Source organism: Sander lucioperca, chromosome 11, assembly GCF_008315115.2.
Source record: "Sander lucioperca isolate FBNREF2018 chromosome 11, SLUC_FBN_1.2, whole genome shotgun sequence".
Taxonomy (NCBI): Eukaryota; Metazoa; Chordata; class Actinopteri; order Perciformes; family Percidae; genus Sander; species Sander lucioperca.
In genome coordinates this window covers 15,107,724-15,134,658 of record NC_050183.1, presented here as the reverse complement: position 1 = coordinate 15,134,658, position 26,935 = coordinate 15,107,724, and the positions used below count along the sequence as shown (strand labels likewise).

General features: G+C 41.3%; 1 protein-coding gene and 1 long non-coding RNA gene across 3 annotated transcripts in view; both read left to right on the top strand.

Annotated features, from left to right (window-relative positions):
- Positions 1 to 26,935, top strand: part of pik3r3b (phosphoinositide-3-kinase, regulatory subunit 3b (gamma)) — a 287,621-nt gene that overhangs the window by 189,015 nt on the left and 71,671 nt on the right. The gene's annotated exons all lie outside the window — the stretch shown is intronic.
- On the top strand, positions 736 to 26,766 carry LOC116056999. The gene is made up of 4 exons (XR_004106709.2): positions 736 to 879; positions 2,296 to 2,299; positions 26,424 to 26,439; positions 26,754 to 26,766. It is a non-coding gene; the product is annotated as an uncharacterized LOC116056999 (long non-coding RNA).

The following is a 26,935-nucleotide window of genomic DNA, read 5'->3' as shown; positions in this document are numbered from 1 at the left end:
GTAACTCTCGCCAAAATGCAACCTAGGGTCTTTTTGTGAATGTACCCGAGTCAAACTTTCATTTAAAAGCATAATTAGGACTGAAGCGCCACTTTTAAGATTGAGCGTATTTTCGTTTTGGGTCAAATGGCCTTTTGAATGGGAGTGCTAGGGGCAACTACTATGATCGCATCAAAATCACTATTTTTAAAACACTAAGAAGGCTCGAAACAACATGAGACTTTTCTCCAAGTATCACCAGGGGCTCTACATACGAACTCCAGCATTGAGAACATTGTTTGTGTACCCAGAGTTTACTAAAAAGAAAGGTTTTGAACGACTCACTTTAGCTGTTGGTTTTTCCACTCGCCGTCCATCTTGCCAGTCAAAAAGTGTCTCCATAGGAGGAAATGTCATTCTTACATGAGGCTCCTTTTTCAACTACATGGTCAATATTGTTTTTCACTAACGACAAAACAACGAATTATCCGTGAATTTATATGGAACTAAGCTTTAGGAGCTTTCCATCTTTACTCTCCTCCCTGTTACGTTGCATAACACAAGACTTTCACACTGATCAGGAAACAGGTGTTCATGTCCCAGGAGTGCTACCTAAGGGGACTTTTTTCTAATCTTAACTAGTCATTTTGTTGCATAAAATGAACTGCCGTCACCGCATGACTCTCACCTTTTGTCGGCTAAACTTAACGGCTTCCTCACAGTGCTCTGTACCCGGCTGACAGTCATCTTTTCTCGTTTAAATTTAACTGTAAAGACCGCTCAACCTAACTGTCATGTGATGTGACCGGTGGTCACGTAACTGGCCAGCGGTCGTCGTAATTTCGTAGGCTATCATACGAATTGCTGTGCATACGTTTTCGTACAATATCATACGAACCCGTTCATACGACTCAATCATCGGTGATCATACGAAAGAGTTGCTCTATGACAATGTCATAATACTTCCTACTTTGATACTGAGGTTAAAAGAGTCACTCTTAACATTATTTCAAGCGGTTTCTTGTCAGGGAAGCGTGAGCAGAGATAAGGAATAGGAAAGGGATCACGGTGGTGTTTCCACATTAAGCAACAGAAACTAGATAGATTAACGTGAAGCAATGGCGAACTCCGTCAGCAACTCCGTGACGTGTGAACCAATCACAGCGTGTCCCTCGCCTGGCCCTGAGTCAATGATCTTATTGTGCTACGACTTGTTATCAGGCGGCTGAGAGCGGCTGATCTGTCCCGAGCCCAGCGCTGCGTTCAAGGACCTCTGATTAAATTAGCTTCCCAATGAGCTCAGTGTGCACACTTTAAATCCCGACTTTCTGACTAATCTCATTAGCTTCTGGCTCGACCCAGCTCGCTCGACCTAATGGGATTCCCCCCCGATATACACACACACACACACACACACACACACACACACACATCGACAAATGGTGGACTAAAGTAGTTTTTCATTCAATTAGTCAAAAATTGGGACAGGTTCCTGCTGCTGTGGATCGAATGAGTGGACTTTGTGTGTGTGTGTGTGTGTGTGTGTGTGTGTGTGTGTGTGTGTGTGAGATAATGGCTCCGATCTGTAACCTTGGGGTTACTGAACAATCCTTCGTGGCTCTGGTGTCACTTCAGGCTTTAGTTTACAACGGTGCTGAGCCGACTCTTATACTGAAGAATTAAAGTCTCAGTGGGAATCTGGTAGATTATTTCACAAGACACTGTGGAGCATCTCTATGCACGGAACATTAAGGCTGTACACCAAATCTCTGCCAGACAAGAACAATGAAAATGGATTTTTCTTTTTGCATAACCTCATGATTCATCAGATATCAGATTCTGGTTTCCGTCGTAAAGACAAACATGGCAACAGTCTTTTTTTCAGAGCTAACTTTGGCCTAAATAGATAATTACATTTACTACTTTAATGTGATAATTTTTTACTGTGCAGGCTGTCAAGGTGATGAAATGATGATGAGCATTAGCTTCAGATGTGCTAAAGTATTCTGTAAATGTGTGTGTGTGTGTGTGTGTGTGTGTGTGTGTGTGTGTGTGTGTGTGTGTGTGTGTGTGTGTGTTATGACAGCAAGAAGTGAGACTAGCAGAGTTAGTACATCAATGTTTTGAAAGTTAACATTAACATCTTTGCATTGCAAATATATGTCTCCATTTTGTGTTCTGTACATGCCCTAATGCCAGTTTTTACAGGTATACACAAAGAAAAATAATAACTGTTTTTAGAGAAATGCAACTCAAAGTGCTTAAGAATTCAAATATATACACATACATGCTTGAGAAAATAATAATAAAAAAAAGTTCAGTTTTAAAATTCAATACATACTGCAATTTAGCACAACTGAAACAAGAGATTCTGGTTAAAAGTGACCGTAAAATGTTTTAAAGAGCTGTCAGTCTGAGCTTTAAAGCTCCAGTTAATGTTGCTGTCATCAGATCTAGAGGAAGAATATTTCAGTTTCAGTTCTGCTCTAAAGCTTCAGAAGACTGAGGGTCCTATCTTGCACCCGGCACAGCGCTAAACCCGACGCAAGTGTCTTTGCTAGTTTAAGACCAACGCATTTTTCAATTTCCCGTCCAGTGCCCACGCCGTTTAAATAGCAAATGCACCTGTGCCCATCTGTGCGCCCATGGGCGTGCTGGTCTTACAGGGAGGTGTGTTCAGGTGCATTCTGGGCGTATTGCTATCTTGAGGCAGCGGGAAGTGATCGCACCATTGACCAACAAAAACCTGGTCTAAAGTCACTAGAGCAGCATTTCATTGTTATTTTAACAGCTAATTAGTAAAATGGGCCTAGGCTTATGCACATCGTGCGCACACTATGCTTGTTACACACACAGGGACGCACAGCAGCACACACACATGCAGAAGATTACAAATATAAATATTACGGTGCAAATCCTCCATCATAATAGCAATGCTCCAAGGTCCAAACACGCCTGGCTTTTAAAGGGAATGGGAGATGATCTCTGATTGGTTTATTGCATGTTACGCCCAAAACACACCTATGAATTAATGAAGACACTAAATACAACCCTTTTGAACCTTACGCCTGGCGCACGGACCCTTTTTTCCGCCGTTAAAACTAGTAAAAGTGGATTTGGACACGCCCTAAACACACCTGCACCAGGCGCTTCTCACCATGCGCTTAGATCGTTAAAATAGGGCCCAGAGAGTATGCGTCACTGATGTGATTCCATGAATCAGATGTGAGGACACGTATCAGGACCTTAAAAACTGTGTGAACTTTTTTCTTAGTGCCGGTTAACTCTGGAACCATTTGACCTCTGCTGTAGAAATGGTCCACCAATGCCTACATTGGTATTTTTGCTTATTGTAATGTCATTTCCTGGAGAATCTTCACATGCATCACATCACTAAAATCAGTACAACCTAGGCTAAAAGGATATATAAGTCAGTAAACCATAATAATTAATGAAAGTATTGAAATTGTCATAAACACACAAAAAAGCAAAAAACGGATGTGTTTTCATCGCATTTAATTAAATAAACTCCTAAAAACATATTGATCCAAAAGATTTTCTAAAGGTAGAAACATGAACAAAACCTTTATTAACACTCCAGAAGTTATTTGAACTATGAAGATTTTTTAGTTTTTCCGATATGCATGATTGTAGAGGCGTTTTGATAGTTTAATCTGCAATAGAAGTGGTGTCAAGCAGTTTTACACCAGACGTCACATAAGGTAATAGCATCATCACCAGTGGCGGTTCTACATTGAACTACACCCTGGGCTTGTAGTAAATGAATGCACCTTGACTTCCGTATTTGCATGCACTATAGCTACCTGTAGTATGTAGCTACAGTATGACCTGTGTCCTACTAGCTAATCACTTCCTAACAAGATGTTGCTCATTGATGTGTTTTTGTAGGAAGATCTATAAGGCTGTGGTTTGGGTCTTTAATGGGATTTATTGATTAAAAAATACAGACTATCACCAGCCTTAACCTTCGATTAGTAGTTTTTTAAAGACAGAAAATACAGATTACTTTGTTGCTGCATTATGACATCACAATCACTATATTTGACTACAATATCCCTAAAAGCATGTTTTGGGTGTATTTATATCAATATGGGGGTAATACTCAGGTGTCCACTTGTATATAAATTATGTGAACATGTACCCCAGCACATACAGTAATGTTATGCGACGTCCCAAACTGGACACATCTGAGAGTAACTTTTTTCATATAAAATGTGAATATTTCAATGGATATTCCAAATATATTTAAGACTTAGCCTATAATGAACTATGTGTGGAGCTAATTCTCTGCTTTGGTAGGACACACACACACACACACACACACACACACACATGCACACACATCCCGGACGGAACCTTCTCAGCAAGCAGGGGTGCCTGCAGCTACAGGGGGCGCCAATTTGCCAATTCCCCACACAGTGAAATGATAGATAATAGAAAACCGCTTTGCGGCGCAGAGGATTTTTTCTATTTTTTTTTTTAAGTGCTCGTGCCGCCCCCAATGTGTCATGAAAAAATGCTGCCCAGGCAGCTTCCCGCTTCGCCCGTGCTAAAAACCGCTACTGATCATCAAGAGCGTACAACGTAATGGCGCAAAAGACAAAAGCCTTAGCTATCTGCTGCAAAAAGAATGAACGCTCTAGCTGTTATGGTTTATATTTTAGATCAATTTAATCAGGATCATGTCTACAACAATCTCCTGCGACTGCATGCGGCAGGTCCGTTTTCTAAGGAATAAGCCAAATTTGTGATATTGGTCCATACAAATAGTTATTAATTAACTTGACTTGACTCACTCTCTGGCTCTCTCAAGTCATGGTTGGTTGGGAGCAGTGGTGGAAGAAGTATTCAGATCCTTTACTTAAGTAAAAGTACTAATACCACACTGTAAAAAAAAAAAATACTCTGGTACAAGTAAAAGTCCTGCATTGAAAATGTTCTTTAAGTAAAAGTATGTAAGTATCATCAGGAAAATGAACTTAAAGTATTAAAAGTAGAAGTACTCAATGCAGAAAAAAACTGAAGAAACTGGAAACGATCCAAACTGTTGTGTGTTTAATGGTCTGATCATTTCAGCTGGCCTTGTAGGTCTACAGTATATATTGTACTTGTAGACCTATATATTGTTGGGTAGTTCAATTTATATTGAAACATCAGATTTTATAAACTACATGTGTTTCGTGTGCAAAAATCTTAATTTGTAAAGTAACTAGTAACTAAAGCTGTCAGATTAATGTTGTGGAGTAAAATGTACAATATATCCCTCTGAAATGTAGCAGAGTAGAAGTAGAAAGTGGCATGAAAAGAAAAGACTCAAGTAAAGTACAAGTAGCTCAACATTTAAATGGACTTATTTACATTCCACCGCTGCTTGGCAGTCATTTCTTCAGCACCATCACAAGGTGCTGTTTCTGACAATAGAAGCTGCATCACGTCAGTCAGTAAAACCAGTTTGTCCAAATCTCTGCGGGTGTCACAGTGTCCCGAGCCTGCCGCTAATACATTTAAAGGTGTCCCTGTTGGTCCAAATCCCAGCAGGACGATCACCATGGCTCAAAACAACGAGATCGATTTAAAGAGAAGAGAAGTTGGCAGGGAGCTAAAGCTTTTGGATGTCAGCGAAAGTTCATAGGTGTTGGTGGTTTTTAGCCAAGCGCCATCTATCTGGAGTCAATAAAAATGTGGAGGTGACGGGGTCACTGTTCAAAGGAAGCTCTGTTCTTCCCGTTTTCAGACGAGCTGTATCCTTTGGGCGCCAGTAAAGATTCAAAGAGGGACTGTTTTAGTTTCAATCTGCAGACAGCATCAATGTTTTATGTAAAGAAGGAGCTGGCAGCCCACACTATTTCTGTATCTATTTATTATTCAAGAAGAGCAGCGATGGAAAAGAAAACAGGAGTGTGAAAGGGAAGCACGGGCCAGTTTTCACCCCAGGACACGAGCAACGGGGCTCCTCCTTGGCCAAAAATGTTGTCCTGTTGTCTTATCGTGCGTTTTTTTTTTTGCTTTTGGTGTCAATAGCTCATATTGAATTATGCTTGAGTCAAAAGTTTAAGAACTTTTTCATTGATTGAGGCTGAGAATTGACTGAGCCGGCTGCCGCGGAGTCCCTGAGGTAGTCGGCTTTCATCTCAGAGATCCATAGCGAGGCTTTTTAATAAGTGATAAGGCAGCCGACGACTGTGGCCAGGCCTCCTTATAGAGATGATCAATATCTGATATCATATTCACACACACACTTTGACACACTACTCTAGCAGCATACTGTATGATGGTAGATAACTGAGAAAAAAATCCCAAGCTTCAGTCACTGACACACCGAGCTGATAAGACAATGAGATGTCCATGAGGCATCGCAGATTCAAAAAGACAAATGAGCAGAGACTTGTTGAACTTGTTTCTCACCTCAAATAAATGTTGTGTAACCCGCATTGCTTACATCAATTTATGGCCTTCTCTTCTTTCATCTGCCCATTACTTTGTTAAACGCCACATTACAGCTGACAAATGTTGATATGCATCAACGCTGTTTGCAGAAATGTGTACCGCATCAACCCTGGGACTTTGCATCGTTGTGCACATGCTCGCAGAACGCAAGATACTAAGGCTCAATTGTCCAGACTCTGATGCACTTGCAGACTCACAGACTTGAGTCTGAAAGGCCTCATTTGGAAATATCCAACCGGAATATGCTGTTTACATGACCTGTATCAAATTCGAAATATTGTCGTATTCGGAATAATAGTGGAATATTGGTATTGATGTTGTGGATGGAGATGACGATGATGATGATGATGAAGCGAGAGAGGATGGAAGAGAATAATGTTGATGATGAAGAGCTAAGTGTAAATGATGGTCTCTGTTTTATGAATGCATAATGAGCTCTCATTATGTGTCATAATTGGCAGCAGCTCTGTGTTCACATATGATTAATTACTCTAAATGAGGATTAGAAGTCTGCAATTACTCAGTGATAACGCAAGGACCGAGTTCTGATTATAAGGGTTAATTATCGTGACCCCTCATGTGCTTTGCTGGGACTTTTCTTATTAGGGGTCTACTTCCCCCTTTTCCCCCCCCAATGTCAATTAGGTGCCTTCACATTCTTTGTAAATGTCATTTGTAAATGTCATATCTTAAAATAATGAAATGAACACACGGAGATCTGTCTCTCTGCTCTGTCCTTTTTTTATTGCTTTGGTTAAATAAATAAAAATGTCTGCAGACACTCAGCAATTAAGCATGAATTCTTGTTTTTAGGGTGGCAACCAATAAATGACCAAATCCATAAATGAGTGTGTGAAAACATTGATAGTTTAAGGGGAGACACTACAGGCAAAAAAAATAATTTTTCTTTTTGATAGGTGGGTGGGTCAAACAAACACAGGACAGACTTTCACCTGGCAGAGTGGGGTTCGAGTCCCGTTTGAAAATAAAAGTAAACGGCGAGTTTTTTGTAACTTAGCGTCACGCTCGCAACCAAAAGTAAAGAAACGTTCACAATCTTTTTCTAAACTTAACTAAGTAGTTTGGGTGCCTAAACCAAAGATTCTCTATACTAAAGATAGTGCATTTCAAGCAGCGCCAGTGGTATGAAACAATACACACTTCCTGTCTCCTAAAAGGGCGTGGCCTCGTTTGAACGTGTAGTGAACGTTGTGTGGATGGATGAAAAGTTATATTTAAATAATGTATTAGTATGTTCTTTTGCTAACGTTAGATATTTACACAGCTAAAAGACATTTAGCATCACGTAGATTAGTTTTGTTGGGGCATTCACAAACGTTAGCTGACGTTAGCGTCTCTGTGTTGCCAGATCTCGCAAGAGTTCAGTCCTGAGAACAAAGTCTCAAACAAAGTTAATTTTCTCCTGATGCGTCTGTCTAAAAAATGCCATTTTAGTGTCAGAATGTTCTGGAGATATGCGGCTTGTGAAGAATGGGTCCAATATTTACTTTGGTGACTATAGGGGCGAAAGAATCGCTCATAATCTGCGTTCACGTTCATGTCTCCCGTTGGGATAAATCCACTCAGGACCTGCCGCTAGTCTCCTAAAGAGGCGTGGCCGTGGCCGAGCCCACTGGACACAGATACAGGAAACTACTCTGAGTCGGGGGGCGTCCCGGTTCTAAACCGTCTTTGCCTAAACATAAGCAAACTGCAACCATTTTCACAACTTTAACGACGTATTTAAAAACGCGATCTGTACATTTAAAACCGCAACCGATGTTCTCTGGTTTAGATATGAGGAAATATTTCCACCACCGTTAGCTGCACTATTTTATGAAACGCTACTATGGGTCGTATCAGAGGGTAAGGAAGATATTAATCATATTGGCGTATGGTTTGGAGGACTTGTTGAAATCTGTAGCTATTAACATTGTATTAGCTTTCTGCTTTGAGTTCAGTTTCAGTCTCTTTTTTGTGATAAAAATAAATAAATCATTCAACAAAATAGTAACAAAATAAACCAAATAAACATGTATAAATGGCAACAGCATGAGCCCATCATACATATCTCTCCCCAGCACAAAGCTTCTTAGGAACCCTCCAGAAAGCTCAGGTACTTTCCCCATTTTCTGTTATATACATCCACTCTGGCACACGTTTATATGACATTCTTTTCTAATGCCGCCACATTTTCAGTCTCCTAGAAAAATGTTTTGTGTCCTTTTTCAAAAGTAGAATTTGTTAACAAGATTCACCAGCAATGAATACACTGCTGGACAGTGACATTTGAGTCTTTAACAAAGATAAAAGACCATATAGTTTTGTTAGAATTCAACATCTACAGCTCCCAAGATGCACTTCGGTGTTATACTACTTGGCCATCCCCGCAGCAGGTTCAACATCTGGTGGACAGACTACCAGAAAACAGGCTTTTAGAGCAGCAAATTAATGCCCATGGTTTGGAATAAGATGTGTAATTATCACCTAGTCTCCACATACTTTTGTCCTTAATATCTTCCCACATCTGTTGAATATTCAGCCTTCTCATACGAGAAAGAAAAATAATAATGTACTTTCTGCAAATTAGTCTTGTTTGCATTAGTTAAATTGAAGTGATACTGTTTCATGTTTTCTTTTTGTGCAGTGAGCTGCATTGTGTCACCTAATCTATTACTTACTTACTTACTATATACTGTATACTGTATACTTCTGCTCATTAAGGTTTGCATATACTGTGTGTGTGTGTGTGTGTGTGTGTGTGTGTGGGTGGTGCATGCGTGCGTGCGTGCATGCGTGCGTGCATGCGTGCGTGCATGCTGCCCAGCCTGTCCCTCCCTCAACCTAGCTGCAAATGATGTTGTCAAAGAGGAATGTGGAGCAAAAAGATCATTCTGCTTCTTTGCACGCACATGGACACAAACACACACACACACACACACACACTGGTTTATTCCTAACAGGACAAAGACTCAGAACAGAACTTGAAATACACAAAATCAGAAGTAAACATTGTTGTACAAACTGCACAAATGCTGTTTTTGAAGAAGTTTCTGCAGCTTTCTTTGAGTTTGTGTTTGTTTCCATCAGCTGACTGAAGGCCACATTTTCTTTTTATGTAACCAGGCTTAGCGTTAGACAAATTACTTGGAACATGTAATTCATTACTCATTTTGGGATTTACTGGAAGGTGTATTTCTCCTGCCCGGCAAAACCAGAAAGCAAACAAGCCCACATCCCTAAGAGTCATGCCATGGACACATTTATAATGGCAAAATCTCTGGAATCAATTCCTTTTAGTGGATTTGCTGGAATAAGTGGATGGCAAAGTAAATCTGCACAGAGTTGTCACTTGACTGATAGCACTCTGTCCTAAAAAATGCTGACATTTGAGGGAATAAAGACTCAGGAAGTACAAAATGGAGTAAACTATTACATATGGTTTACGTCCGAAATCTCATACTATGCACTACATTCTCAATATGTATACTATTGTTCAACTTACTTTTGTGTAAATAAACAGTTATGTATATCTTTTCGGACGCACTAAGCTGTAATTTTCAATGTCTCTTCCTGAGAGCCTCATTGCCGTTGGAGACGCGTAACCATGGTAACCCCTGCCGACCTCCGCTGTAGCGGCACTGCCAGATAATGCTTAAGTTACTGAAAAAGGAAAGCAACTAGACCAACAGTCGCAGGTGACAAAATCACAGATTTTTATATGTAAAAATGTAAATGAAAGCGTTTGTGGCGGTACACAGCTGCCGTGCTTGCTGTCCGTTTGTCTGTTTCGAACGTTGTCGTTACTACCGCATTGCATTGTGGGATACTTATGCCGGCGTAGTGTCCAGTGTTAGCATACTAATATATTTCAGCGAAAATAGTATGCAATTCACATACTATTGGTTTCATAATAAGATTTCGGACATAATAAAAAAATCTCACATACTGTTTTAGCCTACTAAATAGCATGTTAGTATGGAATTTCGGACGCAACCATGCTGTGTTTCACTATAGATGACCCTGCTCTTCTCCACAGAGGTGCAGCATGGTCAGCAGTCAGTCATCAGACAGGTGTCGATGCTGCAAATACGTTTCTTGAATAATTTGTGTTCATTTATCGTCAGGTTAGCCGTCCTGTTGACTGGCACTTGCTTGGCTCAGCGAGCTATTGTTGCCGGCCAGTGTGAGAATGTGCTCAAACCCTGCAAGTATACACCAGTATTTTCCCTTGGGTTGTGGAAGACTTAGGTGCACGTATTTGGCTAGTGGGTTTAGGCGTCCTTCCTCAAGAAAATGTGACTTTTTTCAACAAAAAACATGCAATTTCCCCATACATTTTATGTATCTTAGTGGGATTTTTGTGTCTCTTTGTAGTCGTGTCTGTGTGTGTGTGTGTGTGTGTGTGTGTCTGTGTGTGTGTGTGTGTGTGTCTGTGTGTGTGTCTTTTTTTGCTAATTTTTCATTTCTTTTGAATTGTTTTGGGTCTCTGTGGTCATTTGGCATCTCTTTGTAGTCGGTTTGTGTCCATTTGTGGTAGTTTTGTGTCTCTTTTTTACATCATTTTGGACCGTTATTACCATATCTGTGTCTAAAATGTTGGAAAAGCTAGAGCATATCATAACTAAATAACACTCAAAAAGCTCAAAGACAAAACTTGCTAAAGAAGTCAACTTCCCATGTTCTGCGAGGTAAAACAACTGTTTTTTAAAGGAGTCTGGTGGCTTTGAAGAGAGCAGAAATAACGGTTTGAGATCCCCGTCGTAAAGGGCTCGATGGTGTTTTAAGCCCCCAACGTCGACTTCAAGGCACCTAACCTTAACCCTAACCCTAACCATTGCCTAATCCTAGTGCCTTCCAGGCAGCGCTGCCTGGAAGACGACGTTGGGGGCTTAAAACACCAAACACCTCGTAAAGGGCCATCTGACAGCAAGGTAACACGCTGGAAACTAGAGCTGTAAAGATGAATGTGTAGTGGGACTCGTGTAGCGCTGCAAAGTTTAATCGATTAGTTGTTAGCTATGAAATGAACCACACTATTTCAATAATTAATAGTTTGAGTCATTTTTTAAAAACTTCTCTGATGTCAGCTTGTTAAATGTGAATATGTTTTCTAGTTTCTTCTCTCCTCTGTGACAGTAAACAGAATATCTTTGAGTTGGGGACAAAACGAGACATTTGAGGACGTCATCTTGGGCTTTTGGGAAACACTGATCCACATTTTTCACCATTTTTTGACATTTTACAGACCAAACAACTAATCGATTAATCGAGAAAATGATCGACAGATTAATCAACAATGAAAATGATCGTTAGTTGCAGCCGTAGTGAAAATATTCGAAATATAGCTTACACTTAAACTTGATATAGATGTTTTCAGGTGTCTAAAATGTGTTTAGCTGCTAATTGACGTTGCTTAGCGTCCGTGTCCGTACTCCGGCCTGCGTCTCCAAACTGGGGGCGAAAAAAACCGCCGTCTACTATAATACTTGGGCTGCACGATATGAGGATAATATATCTGATTGCGATTATTTTGACTGATATTGCGATTGCGATATAATTCACGATATTGGAGGGTATGATCATTTTGTGTATCATTATTCTCATTTTCATGGAAAAATATAAAATATATCAAAATTCAAATGGTTATATAGTGTGATTTTGTGAGGATCTGTGCCAAACAACGATCTTTTTTCTTTCGTCTGTAAGATACGATTCGTAGGCCGGGACGTCTCTGCAGCAACACAATACTTAATTCAGAATGGTTTAACACATTCTGCCCTTAACAAACACTTAAATGTGCACCCTAGCTAACACACTGACTATGGAGAAGTACTTCATACAACCACACAAAATCCTAACTATCCCTTTAAAGGATGACCTGGCCTACCTTCTGAGCCCTAGCCACTGTAATGCGTCACTCTTACAGTCTGAGGATGCTTGTTTTTACTGGCTGGTTGTCTGATTGCCTGTGTTCTTTTGTCTGTTTCAAAACTCTGCTTGGTCTCCAGATTTCAGCAATTGTCAATAACAATTGCCAATACTATGAAAGTAACACCTACTAAATCTAAAACTAAACAAAAAATGAGAGAGAAAAAACTGAACGTTTGCAGCTCCCTGGCTACACAGCCAAACAAACAAACAGATATTCTCAGGCACACGCACACACACACACACACGCACACACACACACACACACACACACACACACACACACACACACTGACACACTGTTTGTCTCACTCTACCCACATGTTCATGTTTTCACAGCAGCTGCTGACAAACTGACACGATCCTGGGAATTTTCCCCACATGGAAACCTACATTTTTTGTTTTATTTTGGAGCTCTCAGCAGGGCGAGGTCACACCAGGAAAAAGAGAGAGCATGCTGTCCCTGTCAGCCGCGCTCATTCTTTGTGGTAGCAGCTTTTTCCCAGGCACGGCCTTACTGACGTATTGGCAACATTTAACACACACACAGAAGAAATAACACATCGGGAAAAACTGCGTGTGTGTGAGAGGGAGTTCAGGCACATGAATGCAGTGACGTTACCCAAAACGGTCCCAACAGTTTACAGATGTTCTCTTCCTCACTAGAGAATTTACTGATCTTTTTGTAATTGCCTGAGCCACCTTATCTCACATTCTCTCTTGCTCAAATCCTGCTCTTCTGATCTCTCTGTGTAGGTCCGTAGGCCTGATTCATCCGAATTCCTCTCAGTTGCAGTATTAACCTGTTCATGCTCTTCCATCTCTGCTTTAACAGCTTTAAGAGCAGCAGGTGTGACCCAGGGACAACTCTGGGTCTTCTGCTGGGTCATGACTGCCCTACATGACACAGCTTGCTTCGCTAATACACCGGCGAACACATATCACCGCCAGTACAATGTCATACCTGTATCCTCAACACACTGGCCATAAAGGAGAGCATAGGTCAGAAGCATCAAAGACTTTAAATAAAGTGACAAAAAACTATTTTTTTAAAGCAAAAAAAAAGCGCCAACGTTGAAAAGAGCCACAAAAACATCGACGTCAGCCCTCTATGAATTTCACATTGAAAAATATGATGAGTTGTTGAACAGAGGTCAATCCTGTAAATGGGATGGGACTATGCCAAAATGTCATCTTTTGCCGCTTTCATCAACATTTTTGCCATTTTTTTGGCGTTTGTCGCTTTCTTTGTCACTTTTGTCTCTTTTTTTGAAAGTTTTTGCCACTTTTGTCACGTTTTTGTGTTTATTTTCGACTTTTTTGTCGCTTTTGTTTCTTTTTCCAACGTTTTTGTGGCTTTTTTTGACGTTTTTGTGGCTTTTTTTGATGCATTTCACCCCTGAGCTCTGAGTTGCCTGGTATGTCAGCGTGTAAGCGAGTGAGAGCTGCAGTCGCTTGATATGCAGCAGGCAACAGTGTCCTCTGTATAGCAGCTAAGACTTTTAAATTACCACTAATTGCGACCAGAAGGGCCGCAATGAATTTACAACCGTCATTTGTATGCAGGCCAGATCAGAATGTGTGACGGTCTGGATTCTGGCCACGCTGCTTTGTTGTGTGGATCCGAAGCAGAAGACATTCAGAGTTTGGTGACTAAACAGCCTCGTTACACGATAAGATGACAACATCGTTATCTTTGGGTTAAAGGTCAGCTCTTTTACTCGCCTGTGTTCCCCAGTTAAAGTAGAGTTGATGAATGTATAGTGGGACTCGTGTAGCGCTGTTGTTAGCTATTAAATTAATTAACGTTTAATATGTTTGTTTATGTATGCACCAAGGCAAATTCCTTGTAAGTGTAACTTACTGTAGCAATAAATCTGATTCTGGCTCAGATATTGACAGTAGGAATATTGTCTTTTTCAGAATAAGGGCAAAAAACGGAATATTATGTGCATGTCTCTATCCTCGATGTTCCACTTCGGAACTTTTCTGTTGCACGACTAAAACAACTTTTAAACGTACACATGTTCCACCAAAACAAGTTCCATCCTGAGGCTATTTTGCAGCAGCACCGTAGCTTTTCCCGGTGCTTAGCACCGCCCAAGACGATTGTGATTGGTTTAAAGAAATGCCATTAAACCAGAGCATGTTTTTTCCCCATCCCAGAATGCTGTGTGGACTAGCCAGACCCTCATTGAGAATGTGGAATAAACTTACCATTTAAGTTAGCCTAATTAATTTCATTATTGCTCCAACTGTGTGTGAACGTGGTCTTTGTGAGAGCTGTTTGGGTCAGGACCAATGGAAGGAGCGGTTCAAACCCTCCTCACTCAGGCACACGGGTAGAAAAGATCCTTTCAGAAACGCCGTATTGTTGATGTCAAACTCTTTCAGGCTGCCCTCTGGCTGACACCCACACACCAGCATGTCCTCTTTCACTCTGCAGCCATGAATATGCAACATTTGTATTATTTGGTGGAATGATTGTTTTCACTTACTCATTTAGTTCCTTTTCTGCCAGTTCTTTCCTCTCTTAACCCCGGTGATGTCCCGTTTTCAAAAGGTTTTTATATCAGAAATATGGGTTTCTTTCAACCAAATTGCCCAAAAAAAACAGTGATGCATGATTGTACATTGTATGGGTTCCATACAAGGTTCATCGCAGGTAAAATGAATGATTACTTTCATTGAATTTTGGGGGTTTTATTCAAATTCATAGTACTTTTAAAAGCATTTTTTAAATGGTTGTTTAAACACTATACTAACTAAACATTGACATGAACCATGTGATCCACTCAACATCCTCTGATCTTAACTATTAGTCAAAATCATTTCTAATTTCAGCTTTTTTTTACAACTCAAAATGAGGTGTAATGTCATATAAATTAGGTTTATTGATCATGAATTTAAAAAAAAAGGGTTGAAAAAAATGACAAACGTTTCAAAAAGCATCGGAAAAAAAAGAATGTTGGAAAAGGCACCTTAAAAAAGTTTATTTTCAATTTTGACCCGGAAGGACAACAGTTCATAATAATAATAATAATAATAATAATAATAATAATAATAATTGCTTTTATTCATATAGCGCCTTTCATGAAACCCAAGGACACTTTACAGAATTACTGTGGCTAAGCTAATGGAGGTTGTAGTCCGTGGTAAACAGGTGGTGTTTCAGGAGTTTTTTTTTTTAAATGTCCAGGGATGTAGCGTTATGGATATCTGCAGGGAGGGTGTTCCAGAGGGATGGGGCTGCAACACTAAAGGAGGAGGGGGGGGGGTTTGATGTCTTTCTCAAAAGCACCTCAGCAGTGCCTAGGAGGTGAACTGGCAACTCTCCAACTACCAGTCCAAACTTTGTCCTTCGGTCCGTACGGGGACTTGAACCAGCGGTTCCCTACGGACTGAACTACTGCCACCACGCATTCCCAAGAAAATGAAAGCTCTGGCTGTCCGGCACTGGTGTGGTCTTGGTCTTGACTCTGTCTCAACCCCTCAAAGTCTCGGTCTAGACTCGGTCTCAACCCCTCAAAGTCTTGGTCTTGACTCGGTCTCAGCCCCTCAAAGTCTTGGTCTTGACTCGGTCTCAGCCCCTCAAAGTCTTGGTCTTGACTCGGTCTCAGCCCCTCAAAGTCTTGGTCTTGACTCGGTCTCAACCCCTCAAAGTCTTGGTCTTGATTTGATCTCAACCCCTCAAGGTCTTGGTCTTGACTCGGTCTCTGCCCCCCAAAGTCTCGGTCTAGACTCGGTCTCAACCCCTCAAAGTCTTGGTCTTGACTCTGTCTCAGCCCCCCAAAGTCTCAGTCTAGACTCGGTCTCAACCCCTCAAAGTCTTGGTCTTGATTTGGTCTCGATACACTCTGGTCTTGGTGATGTCTCGGTTTAGGGGGTCTTGACTACAACACTGGTCCCCACTCTCTCACACACACACACACTCACAGTGTGACGCCCTGTCCGGTTGCCGGGTTTGTTATGATGGCTTATGCCGGTGTGTGATTATCCCCAAACATTGTCCTCCTCTTCTCTTAATCCACTTTACCTGCGTCACCCGGGGATTTCCTGGAAAAACAGCCCACCTGTCAGTAAGCACACATAGACACACACACACACACATCATCAAATAATCTCACTCTCGTAGTCACATATTCTAACCTCATCGTGCACACAAACATTTTGACAGGTCATGTCTGAGTCTGTTATGTCACCACACAATGTTTGACTCCGGCACGCAGAGGAGCTTTTCTGTTTCACAGCTGCTGTTCCGGCTGGTTCACAATCGCAGAGTCTGCACTCTTTAACACCGATTTTTCCTTTCAAATGTTCCCCTTCCATGTTACATGAGGGTATTGTATCGGTATGGTTTTGGATCCCGTAACTTCTGCTGATTATTCCCTCGATTAATCCAGTCATCTTTTGGTCCAAGAAATGTATGAAAATAGATTTTAAAAAATGCCATCACAATTTTCCAAAGCCCAAATTCAAATAATCTAATAGAAAGAAAGAAAAGACTATGATAGAAAATACCTTTATTGTCTACTTTTTTGTGTGCAAAAAAAAGGCAGAAATTTGTCTTTGTCTTGTCTGGTTTGCATGTGCAAAATCTGCTTTTAAAAATGGTACATTAAAACACATTATATGACATTCAGACGGGACACATTTCCATAGAAACACAATACACATAGACACTCCTTTAAAAGGAGCACCAGGTACTTGATGGTGAGGGCTGAATCAAGGTTAAATTATTAGATATAAAGAGCTTGTTTTGTCCAATCAAAAATCTAAAAAGCCAAATATATAAAGTTTAAAATCATAGCAGACTAATACACAGCAAGTATTTACATTTAGGAAGCTGAAATCAGGGAATTTTGGCATTTGTATAACAAATGACATACTGGAATAACATTATAGTTGCTCAGTTATTTATTTTTTATTGATCGACTAATTTGTTAATTGACTAATATGAGTGTTACTCGGCAACGGTAAATCAACATGGTTCCCAAAATCCGCCAGCTGGATGAAAATCTCTATCAGACAGATTCAAAAACACCCCCTGACACAACTACCTGCACATAAGCACACATTCAACACACACACACACACACACACACACACACACACACACACAGGTTTGTGGCACTATCTTTGTGGGGACCCGTCATTGACATAATGCATTCCCTAGCCCCTTACCCTAACCTTAACCATCACAACTAAATGCCTAACCTTAACCCTTACCCTCACCCTAACCATAACCTAATTCTAACCCTAATCCTAAAACCAAGTCTTAACCCTCAAACAGAACAAACAACTTGTGGGGTCCAGCATTTTGGCCCCACAAATCTGTCGGGACCCCACAAGTATACTGGGCTCCCGGTTTTTGGACCTCACGAATATAGTTAAACAAGCCCACACACACACACACACACACACACACACCTACACACACACGCAGTGTCTGTCTACAGTCGTGTTTTCACAGTGCCACGGGCCTATCCTGGCCCAGGCTGAAGTTTATTTAAACACCGTGTGAAATCCTTTTCCTCACTCGTCAGAATTTTCATGCTGTTCACATTTTCTGACCTAAATACATAAACCAGTTACGAGGTGGTAATCTCTCCTCGGTGTCGTCAGCTCATAAAATAACTCTCACAAAATAACTCTGCACATTCATAAAGGGCTCCGTCACAGCTGAGTGAAACAGACACCTGAAACCAGATTAACAACTAGAATATTGGACAAAAGGTAAGATCCAAGACGCTATACAAGAGAGGTTACAAGGATGTTCCAGACCTAAATTAGAATGACTATTTGAGCATTTTCTTATGTGCAACCTCTGTGGTTAAGGTCTGGCCAAGTTTAGGCCAAAAATACTTGGTTAAGTCCAAATGTTTAACTTTAAGTACATTTTCCTGTTGATACTTACAGACTTTTACTTAAGTAACATTTTAAATGCAGGACTTTTACTTTAACAGAGTATTTTTACAGTGTGGTGTTAGTACTTTTACTGAAGTAAAGGATCTGTGGGTACGCGATCTGTGCTGCCTGCACGATCCGACATGCGCAAGATGTTCGCGCATGCGCAGATGATAATCCTGAAATTGTCACTGCATGATCTGTAAGTTAAGTAGGCCTCATACCATAAAGCAATGAATCGCAAAGGGGAGTGTGGAGGAAACTGAAGGTTTGCAGTGACAGAAAGACTCAGACTTCATTCCACATGTAACCAAAATGGTGTATGTTCATGTAACATGTAACAACTCCTTTATTATTTTGGATTGGCGACCACGTAAACACCTCGTAATGCATAGCGTGAGCTACATTTAAAAACATCACAACATCCCCACACTACATAAACGATAAATAAACACAAAAATAACAATATCTCCAAGGCGTAGTACACGGCCGTCGATTTGTGGTTTTGGATCAGTGACAATAAGTACTTAATTTAAATATCTTTATAAAACAGACCCGCCGTGAACTGCATAATGAACAACATAAAATGTAGCCTACAAAAATATGCCGCTAGTTGTGCCGCCTGGCCGTCAAGTGTTTCAACGCATGCGTGATACAAATAGTGTAGGGAAACCGCCACGTTTTCTACGTATTTATGTGCATGCGCATATCGGATCGTGCAGGCTGCACAGATCGCGTACCGAGAGGATCTGTACTTCTTCCACCACTGTTTACCACTAGGCTGCGCTGTGTTTTCGTGCTTAGGCTTGCAGTCTCAGTCACGGATTGGCTGAATTTTCATCGCATGGCCATGCCTCACAGGAAACATGGCTTTGTATCTTTTTGTAGGGTACAACACGTAAAATGTTATGCATTTTACAGCTTCTTGATCATGCAAATGGTTGAAGTTGGACCTGTTCTATGTGAGTTTTTTAATCCTCTTAGTAGTTTTTTGGCCTAACTTTGGAGCTTTTTTTTTACATAATCTCGGCAAATTTTGAGAAACAAAATCTATATATGTTATAAACAAAAACATGTTTTTTCAAACCCGGCGGCGGGTTTTGGGGATAGGATGGTTAAAGTTCCAAAGAAACCAAAATGCGACTGTGACTCACAGTCCAGAGACTGTGAGTCACAGTTCCTGGTGTGAAACTCTTTCCTTAGAGGTTTTTCTAGCGTAGCGTCCCACTACTTCTACCTTTTGCTGCTGACCATGTGTTTTTTTTGCAGGCCCGTCTCACGCAACAGATACACTCTTATTTGAATCTATGCAGCAGCTGTCTGCAGCGGCTCCGTGCATCTTGAGTCCCAGCTGCGTCTCACGAGTGTAACCCCGACCTGACGCGTCTATTTTCTGACAATACGTACGTGAACACCAATTTAATGCTTGATAAAAACACTACTACATTACTACATAACTACATATATTAAGGTTTTGTCATTATTTTATTATTTTATTTTCATAATAAACTATGCACAAAAAGTAAGGACATTTGTGTTTGGTAGATTATGTCTTTGTTGTAACAATGCTTCTTGGCAATAAATCTTATACCATTGGAAAGCCGGATTATTTCCCTTCTAAGTTGTCCCACATTTGTAAGGAACATGTATTTGTGGGATGAGCAGCAGAGCTGAGTATGTGGGTTGCGCCCATGAAAAATTTGCCACATTGTCTCTTTTTTGATTTATTGCCAAGAAGCAGTGTTACAACAACGAAATAATCTACCAAACATAAATGTCCTTAGTTTTTGTACTTAGTTTATCTTTACTTACTTACATGCTGACTTTATTCTTTGATTTAATTGTTTCTGATGGCATCTTGTCTCCTTTATTGCTGCCTATTTATCAATTCTGTATTGTTATCCTTATCTTAATGTGTAAAGCATTTTGAAAAGAGGTAGTCTATACCAGTGATTCCCAACCACGGGTACTTGTACCCCAGGGGGTACTTCTGCAGTTGCCAGGGGGTACGTGGAAAGATTGTATCCAACTACTGCAATTTGAAAATTTTGAAATTATGATTTGATAAAAAAAAAACAATATATCAACATATTAACAAGTCAACTGTAACACCTCAACTCTACATGTTGCAGTTATGTAAGAGAAAACTAGCTAGCAAGCGAACACAGAAGTTTTAACAGGTAGCTAAAAGTAATGGGTAAACAGTTCAAATGATTAGTCATAAGTACTGGATAAATGGTTGTAATTGTTTCCAGTAAAAGTAACGTTAGTGGATAAATTGTCAAATATTCAGCTTCATTCTAAGTAGTAGTAACCTAGTAGGCTAGTAGTACGATTGCTGACCAAACCCACCGTAATACTGACAGTTCAATTGTCAGACTGATATCATGAAATGGCACATGTATGACACGCCAATTCGTATGCCATCATTGGCGTGTTATCAAGACGCATACTCGCTTTTTAGCGTGTATATCAACGCCGTTTGGCCTCCATTGACTAACATTACCTTGGGATTGCGTGTGTATTTACACCGTAGTGAGTAGTATGAAAGGGCGGAAATCAGCGTAGGGAGGTTGGGTGACTTTTCCTAAACATAACCATCGCTTTCTTCTTTTACTAAAGCCAACCCCGTTCTTCTTTTCCTAAACCCAACCGGTGTTCTCGCGATAACACGCCAAGTAGCGTGTATGTGTACGTCCGCTGTATACAGCGTAGACATACACGCAGATAGCTCAAAAAGCGTACAGATAACACGCCACTTGGCTTAAGAAAGTTGCCGTGTATATTTACGCGAAGTCATGATGCCATGTTGTAATTGTATGAGAAACAATATCCACTTTTATATGAATATTGTTATACATTTGGAACACACATTGGGAATCGATAAAGGGGTACGTGAGTTCATCTGACAGGGCTGTTGGGGTACCTCGGACCCAAAAGGTTGGGAACCACTGGACTATTCACATACAGTTTTCTTTAACATTGTTTTCATCCTCTCTCCTCCCAAACCTTATCAGAGCCTGTTGGATTATGAAGGGAAAAAAAACATTATTTTGTGTCAAAGGAAAACTGCACACAGCGCAGAAAGTTTTGGTGCGTCTCTGCTCCTTGATTCTTTGAAATGCTTGGACCAGACAGAAAGGCCCGTCCCGGAAAATATATATTGCCATGCACTGACATGTCAACTAATGGAATTTCAGAATAGCCAAACATATCCTGAACAAAAAAAACAGTGCACTTCTAGACATGTAGTGACAAAGGGTAGAGGTACAAGTACAGTACAGTGGATGTTCTTCAGCTTCAGCTTCAGGAGAAATATTGTACCGCGAGGTAAAGGTGATGCACTTTCATTGAGTGTGTAAAAACCGTGTCCAGGAGCGACTGACTGCAAACACTGACCCCGAGTGATGACATACACACACAAACCACAAACACACACACACACACACACACACACACACACACCACAGGGAACATGCTCTGCAGAGTGATGAACAGAAGCACGCCAACAGTCACTGATGTGCCAGCTTCTATCTCTGAAAAATGTTTGGTCTGTCACATAGTCCCTCTGAGCACACAGACGCACACATGCACACACACAAACACACTGTTGGCTCTCGTAGTGTTGTTGCGTGACAGAGCCTGACATGTGTCAGCTCTCTCACAACTGTAGTTCACTCAGTCCAGGAAAAGTGTGTGTGTGTGTGTGTGTGTGTGTGTGTGTGTGTGTGTGTGTGTGTGTGTGTGAAGCTGGAAGCTTGTTGGAGAAAATAAGTCACAAGAGCACTTCATCACATGTGTTTTTCCTTCTCTGGAGTTTTATCCCCAGCAGAGAGAGAGTGAGCTTGACATAACGTGTGTGTGTGTGCATGTGTGTGTTGGTGTGTGAAAAGCAGCGCACACACACACACACACACACACACACACACACACACACACACACACACACACACACACATACAGGGTGGGATTGCGTGCCCTCTCCATCTCCCTCTCACGCTACCTCTCCCTCTCGTCCTGCTCTCACTGGGTCAGGTGGAGGGAGCGGCAGGCGGAGGGATAGCTCTTGACATTGCTCTTCGCGTGACATGGATGTAGATTGATCGGCTCCGCCTGCGTGCACAGCGGCGTAAACAGCAAGTAGCTAAACAACGGGACCAGAGGACGGGTCGATGAATCTGGGCTGAACTTTTCTCCTGAAAGCTCTTTCATTCATCTTCTATACTTCTTCTCTTGAAACTGCAGTAGCTAGGCATGATGTTTTTGTGTGTTTTCTGTTTCACAGAACAGATACGTAAGTGTAACACCTAATCGTATGGGCTTTTTCAACATCAAGTGGGTCGCGGCGGGCAGGTTAATTCTTTTTTTTCCCCACAGTGCTGTTGGTGGTCTTGCAGCCCAACTGTCATTTGCCAGAATTGCCAGATTGCCAGTCTGAGCCTGCCAGCAACAATAAATGTCTTTAGTGTGATAATGGGCCTCTGCCCTAGTAATGCATCATTTCTTATCACGTTTACTTCAGATATTTCTTTGCTCAGAAATGATGCTCTGTATTTACTTGATGATAAAGTTTTGTAGTCATCCCTTGCCTTTACTGGGTTTTTCACAGCGTTGCTGTAGAATAATGCATCAGAGAATAAAACTTTATTTAATAAAAGATTTATGAAATACAACCATAGACTGTAAATATTAATGGACAAAGCATGGAAAGCAAGGAAGTGCCTTAAACCTGTATTCTATCTGAATTCCAGCAGGGGGCGACACGTGCGGTTGCAAAAGGAGGTCGGTTTCTGTAGAAGACTATGAGAAAGTGACCCACTTCTCACTTGATTTATCACCTCAGTAAACATTTTCCTAATGAGTTTATGGTCTCAATCACTAGTTTTAAGTCTTCTGCAACACAGAATGATGTTCATTTTTGGAATTATGGCCTTGTTGATTTTAAAATCGACGATAAAGCAGGAGGTGTTTTAGGGCGTGGCTATGATGTGATTGACAGTTCCCTGCCTGTCAATCATGACTGCGGTTTAGCAAAGCTTATCCATGGCACGTGAACTTTAAACCTAGCGAAGCTAAATCTTACCTCAAATTATGTAGGCTAGCTTACAGCAGCAGTTGCATCCAGATTGCCAGTGGAAGTGTGTAACGTAACGTAGAGTGTAAGCAGCGTTGGCAACTCTCAGCTAACGTCACAGTCAGATACCGCCCAACAGTCTATGGCTCCTCCCTCACCCCTCCCTCTCGTCTAAAATCGTCACATCCGCAACCAGGATGGCTGCGGCCGTAACGGCAAAGTCGACGACTCATAGCAAATCTCCACAAACCAATGGGTGACGTCACACATGCTCTGTCCATTCATATTAACAGTCTCTGAATACAAATGAAATACAATCAGCTTGTCGTATTATTTCCATCGTTGATGTTTTCACAGTGCACCAAAGGAGACAGGCATTCTGTGTCTGACCTAAAATCCTGGAAAATTAGTTGATAAAAGCAGGCTATCATTTTTTCATCGTTTTATTTCGAAGGAGAAATAAAGGTAGAAGGTATATCATTGATGCACAAAAGTTCACATTTTAATACATCAGTTGGGCGACTTTGTCCGAGGTTCGAGCATCAATGGATTAAAAGGCAAACCAAAAAAAAAACCAAAGCAATAAGCTGCTGAGCTGTCTATACTGTACACCCTGCTAGAAATATCCTCTATTCTGTCCTGTCTGTGTGTTTGCCAAATGCACACAAAAACTTTTGCTGCCCACAGTTCCCTCTCTGGGGAATACAGACTGAGAGTGGGAATTTTTCACTTTCACCACACCTTCTCTCCTTCTCTTTATCTCTCTTGTGCATACACAGATACCTCCTACATGTAAAGGTTTACAAGTGCATGCACGCAACACACACACACACACACACACACACACAATTACTTGAAATAATAAACCTTCCTCTCTCGTTGTGGACTTGTCTTCTCTCTGCATCTCTCCCTTCTGATACACTTTAACCCTTAGGTCGGTTTCATAACGTCGACTGCTACACGTACCCCTGCTTTTACATGCACTCTCATGCACTTTACATTACTAAAAGCATGGGCTAAATAGGATTCGGCATGTCTGGTGTGTTTTCTGCCCCTGTAAGCTCTGCGGGCTTTCAGCTGTGTCAGCTGTCTGTGTGTGTGTGTATGTGTTTGGTTGTGCATAGATACATTATATGCAGTATGTTATGAGTGCATTGTTGTGTGTGTGAGTGTAAACGGAGGGCGAGTGGGAGGCAGAGATCAGTGGGGGGCAGAGGGTATGGTTTTAGATGCAGCAGAGGGCTGCAGGGATGTTATGCTAAGCTGATTAAATGTTCACACTTGGGGTCAAGTCAAGCAGCCATTCTGTGTCCCCAACTGAACCGCAGCCAGCACTTAGAGCTTTTTTGTGGTGTGAAAAGAGCATGACAGCTGCCAGTTAACATAAAGTGTCTCTGTAAGATGTTGGGCCAACAAAAAACCTCGAGAACAGCTTCAGTGCCCCTGTTTTCGAGACTGTCGTCCCCTGAAAAAATGCTCCCACGAAGTAAGGTGACGAAATATAAGAGCGCCAAATTGGACTTTTACCCGGGAGAGCGGGTTTTGAGTCCTGTTTGAAATAAAAAGTAAACGTCAGCTGTTTTTTAACTTAACCTTCAGGAAGTGAAGTAATGTCTGATTTTAACCCAAACCACTATCTTTTTCTAAACTTAACTAAGTAGTTTTTGTACCTAAACATAACCAAACTGTGACCATTTTACAACGTCAAAGACATGTTTAAAATCACGAACTTTACGTTTCCGCCAATGCTAGGGGCGCTATTTTATGAAACGCTCCTGTGGTTTGTTTTAGAGGGTAGCAACAAACCACCCATATCGTCGTATGGTTCGGACGATTTGTTGTCCTTTGCATAGATACTCCAAGTTTCTGGAACTTCCGAAAGATATTCCATCATTTGATGTTTGGGTGGTGGGCGGTGGAGGACGGCGTCTGCCAACACACACCACTTGATTGGTTTGAGGATACGCCACTGTCCTATTTCCCAGCACAGACAGTGTCATTTTAAAGCTCAGACTTTCTAGTTTTTAGCAACACCAAGCATGTCATGTCATGTCATGTTTTGGACACACCTTCTTCGTGTACTTTACAAAGTATATTTTTACGACTTCATTGTTAAAATACCTTATAAATAAGACATAGTTTGGACAACATACAATTTGTTTATGGATTCTGAAAGCTGACAATCTTATGTTTTCCAAACAGTAACACATTCCAGGCTGTTCTCATGAACCATTCGTACAAATAGCTAAGAAAAGTGACCACCCGTTCTCATTTCCAACTCGTAAAATACTGACGCTTGGTCAGTGTCTCTCAGCGTCAGATAAAGACGCAAAAATCCCCCTTTAGCGTCTGTATGGAACGCACCGGGCAGAGCAGCAGCTCGACCGCGGCGCTGTAAGATGACGTAGTATTAAGACAACGTACTACGTACTTCTGCTCAATTATCATTTTCCTTCAGTACTACGTCTGGGTTTGCGGTATATTCTTGGGTTTTCTCTGGTCAAATCTTTACTGGTCCAATCAGCGAGCAGAGTGAGTGGCTGAGAACGATGACGTTGAGGTCGTGCGCTAGTTGGAGTTGTAGTTCCGTAATGGCGGTGGAGAAAGATGCGAGTGAAGCCATTCGGTCCGTTGTGGCAACACTGCCGAATATCCAGAAGTTAAAGCCAGAGCAAGAACAATCTCTGCTGAGTTGTGTTGGTGGCCATGATGTTGTGGCCCTCCTCCCAACGGGGTTCGGGAACAGTTTGATTTTCCAGCTCGCTCCGTTAGTGGTGAAGGAGTTGGCTAAGGCGAACGCTAGCGATGCTAAGCCGACATCACGACCAAACGTTAGCGATTGGTTATGGCAGATCCAGAGTGGCTCTGGGCAGATCTTTTCCTGAATCTGTCTTGTTCTTGTGCCGCATGTCAGTTAAACGTACGTCCCGACCCAGAGCGTCAAAAAGTGACGCCAAGAGTCTCCACCAAGCATGTCTAAATATGATGCTAAAGGAGACTTTTTGCTTCAATAACAAAACGCAAAAGGCACCTGACCAAGGGTCGCTTTTTGACGCGATGGGAGTGAGAATGTGTTGAAAGTGAAGCACTGTAATTCGTATGTCTTCCACGTTTTTTTTTTTTTGCTGTGTGCACCAAATTGACTGCTGCTGTATATAAGAACTAAGAAGGACCGTGTAAGGAGCAGGTCGGGATGGATACGTGGGTCTTAACACGGAGTTCGCTTCCCGGGGAAAACAAAAGACTTTCATGCAGGGAACGTGTGTTTGTTGGGAGTGTTTTAATCCAAATCACAATCTTTTTCTGAAACTTAACTTTGATCCCTGCATGACGCTCACTTTTTGTTGTCTAAACTTAACTGTAATGTTCGCAGAGCTCTGTACCCGGCACAAAGTCACCTTTTGTCGGGTAAATTCAACTACCAACTGCCACTGATACCCCTATTTTCTTAGGAAATCATATGAATTTGCGCACAAAAAAAAGTACCGTATCGTACAAACCTGTTCATGAGAACCCGTTCGACATTCATATTTTCTATAAATAGACGATCATGAAGATTGTTTTGTTTTTCCCTTT